The sequence below is a fragment of the Pseudopipra pipra genome, chromosome 11 (assembly GCF_036250125.1).
Source record: "Pseudopipra pipra isolate bDixPip1 chromosome 11, bDixPip1.hap1, whole genome shotgun sequence".
In the NCBI taxonomy this organism is placed as follows: domain Eukaryota; kingdom Metazoa; phylum Chordata; class Aves; order Passeriformes; family Pipridae; genus Pseudopipra; species Pseudopipra pipra.
In genome coordinates this window covers 3,088,444-3,094,200 of record NC_087559.1, presented here as the reverse complement: position 1 = coordinate 3,094,200, position 5,757 = coordinate 3,088,444, and the positions used below count along the sequence as shown (strand labels likewise).

The following is a 5,757-nucleotide window of genomic DNA, read 5'->3' as shown; positions in this document are numbered from 1 at the left end:
GGTCCCCCCTGAGCCTCCTTTTCCCACTGGCCATTTCTAACCAGCTCCAAAACACTCTCAGAACAACTCAATATCCCCTTCTCACCTTCCTGACTATCCATCCTGTGTCTCAGTTTCTCCACTCAGATGTATTATTTTTCAGTTATGTTGCAGCTGAAGTCAAACAACAAGAATAAATTAGGGAGAAGTGTGGTGAGCTGAGCAGTTTTCACTTTAACAGTATTTTAATAATCAGGAAAGTCACCCATGTATAGTAATGATAAATTGCTTTGCTACGGGGTAATATAAACTTTACAAGTATAATAAATATTTCTGCTTGGCCAAGAAAACTGAAATACTGGAAACTGTTTAAATATGTGCATCAGAATGAATGAAGATGAAAAACTGGTGAATATTTTAAAAATACCTTATTTTTTTGTAAATTAAATCTCAACCTGTCTTTCTAGAAATGGGGATTTAGGTCATTGATGTGCTTAAGGTCTAGCTGGAATCAAGGAGATTTTGGTGTCACATAGGTACAAAAATTAGATTTATTTCTCTTCATGTTGCTGTTAGTAAGATGGGATTAAAACATTCAAGGTTATTGAAAAGAAATACGTTCATTTTAAATTTTTAAGCTAGAGATTTGTTTGTGTTACACTACGTAGTTCAGTAAAAAAAAAAACACTTTTTTCATAGGAAAACTCCTTCTAGAGAGTTACAGATATGATCCATATCAAAGACAGTATTTATTAGTGATACTGAGACAGAATGAGATTTTTATAACAGCCCTGCAAAGTTACTTTCCCACTTTCCACCAGCAGCCAAGAGAATGAGGAAACTTAATATAGTGGTACTGTGAGCCAGAAAAAGCTTGAAAATACAGGTAATACCCCCAGGAAAATGGAATAACTTTATTAGGTCCTTTAATCCCATTTATGGTTGGTGGGAAGTTAACAGGGTCCGGAAGAGGAGCTTTGTACCACTTGAAAACTAAGGTTTCAAGCTTGTTTCCAGCTTTGTTGTCAGTGCTTGTGATGCCAGCCTTTCACTCATCCTGCAGAGGACATTTTCTAGCTTTATTCAATTTTCTTTCCAAAGTTATTACATTTCTCTCCTGCTAAGAAACATCTAACTTCAGTCAGAGCATCCAGCTGCAACAGCCTGGTTTTCATCTGCCTTTTCTCCCCATGGATATTGTCAGTCACTTCAATCTCAGCAATCCTTTATGTCAGACTTTTTTTATCCAGGGTTTCTCAATATTTTGGAGAGAGATACAGTTTTTAATGTGACTTTGGTATAAATTCCTGGGCGTTCCTGCATCTCTCTGTGCATATTTCCCACGTGTTTTTCCTTTTGCTCACTCCTATTGATTTTTCCTGTGCACCTTTTGTTTTGCTTTGTCGGTAGAAGTGGTAGACGGGGGGAAAAAAGGCTTCCAATTTCTGCTTCTATTTTTATTTTTGCATTACCTTTTCCCTTCTGTCTCTTTGCTTCTCAGCTAGGTCTCACCAGGAGTGACAAGGCATCGCTGAGGGTCGATGTCATCAGTATTTGCACTTCCTCTGTGAGGGACAAATGTCACGGAAACAGGTGCAAAATAATCTCCTGACAACACCATAATCCCTATTGTGGCAGATCTTTGCAAGGTCAAACTCTGACAAAGATTGTGTGCAATTTCCAAACCTAGCCCTGGAGAAGAGCAGCACAATTTAGAATCATCAGGACAAGAAGAGATGGAAACTTGGCGTTGACCTTTTGATCTTCAACTGTAAGTTTAAAGTAAAATCTTGCTGATTGTCTCCTCCAATTTTGTTTTACACTTCTTTCTGTGTTCTTTGATGTGTGGGTATAACTTTGATGTGTGTGGAAGTGCAATTCCTGCCAGGGATAAGCTGCACTTTCCAAAATAAAGGGAGGATGCTGTGCTGCAGGAGGGTTTTGGTTATCACTCCGTTCTGGTTCACTGCCCCCTTGTCCTGACTTTTCAACTCTGCTGAATAATTTCATTCATTTATTTGTACAAACACCGTGGACAAAAATTATTTTCTGAGACACAGCAGCTTTCTAATTCCTCTGTGGCTGCTGGTTGGATTTGTAGCAGACCTTTCAAAATAAGGCACTCAGATCTGGGTGGATAAAAATAAAAGCAGGTTTATATGCTGCGTTCAGCAACCTGGCCCTGCAGGCAGGAGCCCAGGCTGGCTGAGCTGACCCCTTTTCATGACTGTTTTGGGCAGTCTGTGCTCAATATCTTTTGTAACTCAAATTGATTTGTGCATGAAGGAGCATATTCAGGGGTCTAATATACAAATACAGATGATCAAAGGAAACACTACAACCCATTCACTCCATTTAGTATTGGTACACACAAACATGAAGCTTGATTGCCAGGGATGCTCAAGAGGTACTTGGAGTAGCTATAAAATTGTCTGTGCACGTCACTGGTGGTGGTGGGATCAAACCAGCTCTGAATTCCTCCCTGGGCAGTCTGAGCCAGGAGATCCTGCCACATCTGGGCCAGTTTTGGTGACCTGATGGTCCTGCCCCTTCCATCCACAGTGGTGACTCCTGCTCTGTGCCTCGTGAGTGGTGGTGTTTAAACCCAACACTCATCCTTAGGTGAATTAGGTTAAAGCTCGATTTGTGAGCCTACAACAGAATAAAGGGGATTTACCATGAGCACAAAATGTAGCTTTTTCTGTCAGGACAAGGAAATGAGTTTATGAAGTTCTCATCTTGCATAAAACATAGGGAATTCTGAATTTTCTCCTTGGCAAGCTGTTGGATCCATTGCTCAGAACATGCTGGTGGAAGGGAGACGGGTCATTGCTCTCCTAGGAAGGGCTCTGATGAGTTTTACAACCATTTTTCTGCTTGAAACATTCATTTATTGCTACTGCTGACATAAATAGTGCTGCTTTCCTTGCTTGGCACAGCAAAAGCATTTCCTGGTAGGGCAGTAACAGATTCCTAGAAGAAGGAATTGGGCCATGTTGGGAACACCTCATGTCCCTTCCCTGTTTGCACAGGAGAATGGTGCAGGCAGTGGGGAGTAATTAGGATTGATTCCTGCTGTCTCAGTCACACACATGGATTCTCCTATAATTGAGAGAGATTCCACTGATGGAATTGAGCTGATTAGCCTGAACAAAATAATGTTGCATCCACATGCATCCTGCCTCCTTGTAATTAGAATTGTTGGTCTTCCAAGAACAACTGAGAGCAGAACACTGAGAACTGAAGGACTCTATTGATATGTCATAAAACACAGTTCCTTTTCCAAAGGCTTCCAGTCTAAAAGGAAAATTAAAAGGTAAGAATACCAAGAGGGAAAGAAGGAGGGTACACAGTTTGTTGAGATTATGACAGGACAGTAGAAGTGGGTAGGATGAAGATGTCCAGGGTCTCTGATCCTGCATTGTACCCACTGCATTACATTAAATACCTTTTCAAGCCACTGTAGTACAGGCACCTTTTAATTAATTTTTTTTAAGGCTGTGTGCCTTTAAAAGCAAAAATAAATCTACTGGCTTGTAAAGGGGGACTGCAAAGATGTCAAACACTCCTGCAGGTGCAGCCATCCCTGCATGATGTCACCTTGGTTTGAAAATTAGCAAACTGTCAGTGGCTACATAATGGAAACACACAAGATTTGACATTTATTTGCAATTTGCTGCTCAGGAAGATGTTAACAAATCTCCTTTTTTACCCTGAATAGCACTGTCCTCAGTCCTGGACAGGTGAAATCCCATTGCAAACCTCCTTAAAAGAAAGATTTTTTTTTGTTGTTGTTCTTCCTGATTTATTGGGGTATTTGATAGGTTTATGGCAAAAGGAGCTCTACCATCGCACATTTACATAAGCTCCTTATGTCAGACAATACCTTTGTTTGTTCCTGAATACACCATGTATTTTTCCTCCATGTTTAAATGTAGATTCACATTTAGGGAGGATAAAAGGGCTGGAAATGAAGCGGTTCCTGAGTTAACCACAGCACCTTTTTTCAATTAGCTATGAATTCACACATTATAATAATCCCTGTTTTGAGACCATTCCATGTAAATTGAAGATTATAAGCAAGAATGCTGACTACTGCACTTCTCCCCCACCCAATTACTGATTTATCCTCTGAATCTTTCCATGTACCACCTTTGACTTGAATCTAGTTCTGCCTTTACCTCACTAAGTCTTCTAAATGTTACACACAGACAAAAAAATTCTGGGCACTGATTTTAAAACAGTTGTTTTTTTGGCAAAATGCTTCTGTTCCCATCAGCACCTGGGATTCAAAGTTCACTATGATGAACGTTAGAGCAAGCCATATAATGAGCAGCTGAAGGAATGGGATATGGTTCCCTGAGGACATTTTTATTTTGTCAGTATTTTCAGGAAAATGCTCACACTGAATTTACTCTGAATAGGAAAAGGAGTTTACATGCAACACCAGTCTGTGTATCTGTTTTGGTTTAAGTCTGAGCAATAAAGGCAAAAATGTGTATTTGTTAGAAGATACTACTTAATAGTCATGGCTTTGTAGAGCCCTGTGGAGGGGAATAATGCTCTGCATCATCTCGGCTTTCTACTTTGCCAGTTTATTTCTTTTCTGCATTCAGACAGCTTTTGTTGGTGCAGCTGTAGACTAGAGACTGTCTTTGCATCTCCTGCCTGCTGCACGTGAGGCTGCCTGGGTTGGGCAGTGAGGTACAGCCCTGAGGCAGGAAAAAAACCCCAGCAGACACAGGATACTTGTTCCAATTGAAGAGAGATCCTCATGGAAACCGGGGGATGTCTTTGTGTGAGGAAGACTTGAGGAAACAGCACAAGCCATGGGGAGGGGATGTGACTTGGAGAGTGACTTTTTACATGGGCAGGTTGTGGTGGCACAACAGGGAATGGCTTTAAACTAAAAGAGGAGAGATTTAGAAGTGGTGTTAGGAGGAAAACCTTCCCTGTGAGGGTGGGGAGGCCCTGGCACAGGTTGTCCAGAGAAGCTGTGGCTGCCCCATCCCTGGAAGTGTCCAAGGCCAGGTTGGACAGGGCTTGGAGCAACCTGGGCTGGTGGAAGGTGTCCCTGCCCAGGGCAAGGGTGGCACTGGATGGGCTTTAAGGTCCTTCCAACCCAAACCATTCTATGATTCTCTGTCTCTGCTCTCTTCCAGCTGTCTTGCTGACCTGGTTGTGTGTCCCTGGCATCTGCTGCAGATGGACAGTAGGATGTTTCTCCCATGTCCTGCAGGCAGTGCTGTTGGAAAGACTCAGGTCACTTTGTGCACTCAGTGACACAAGCGGCTCTGAAATCACAAAGAACTGCACATAATAAAACACCTCCTTCATCTTGGGCCCAGCTCTGCTTTCCCAGTCATTGGTACTTTTTCTCAATCTCTATTTAATGTCAGCTTCATCTATTTTAATTCACTCCAATACTCCAAAGCAGAAGCAGCTGAAACACCTATTTCTGCAATTAGTGCAATCTTGCTCCTGCCTGATAATCTTTTCTCCAAGCTGCTGCCTGCTACCAGAAGTGCTCCTACAAGAGATCTGTTCCTTCAGTTTAGTTCAGGATAACTGAGAGCAATTTAACCTTCAGAAGCAAATACTGATGGAAAAGTGCTATGTGATCCCATTTTCAGATGAAGACAGTAAAGTAGGGACAGTAGAACACCAGATTTCACCTTTTCTGTACTGAATTTCGAGGTCATTATCTATTACTATTAGGTAATAAAAAATTAAGTATTACTTATTACTATTAGGTAATAAAAACCTGTCTGTTCATCA

At 41.4% G+C, this 5,757-nt stretch overlaps 1 long non-coding RNA gene across 1 annotated transcript; it reads left to right on the top strand.

The window, feature by feature from the left end:
• Positions 1-1,122: 1,122 nt before the first annotated feature.
• On the top strand, positions 1,123-5,757 carry LOC135420033 (uncharacterized). Its single transcript, XR_010433300.1, has 2 exons — positions 1,123-1,750; positions 5,142-5,757. It is a non-coding gene; the product is annotated as an uncharacterized LOC135420033 (long non-coding RNA).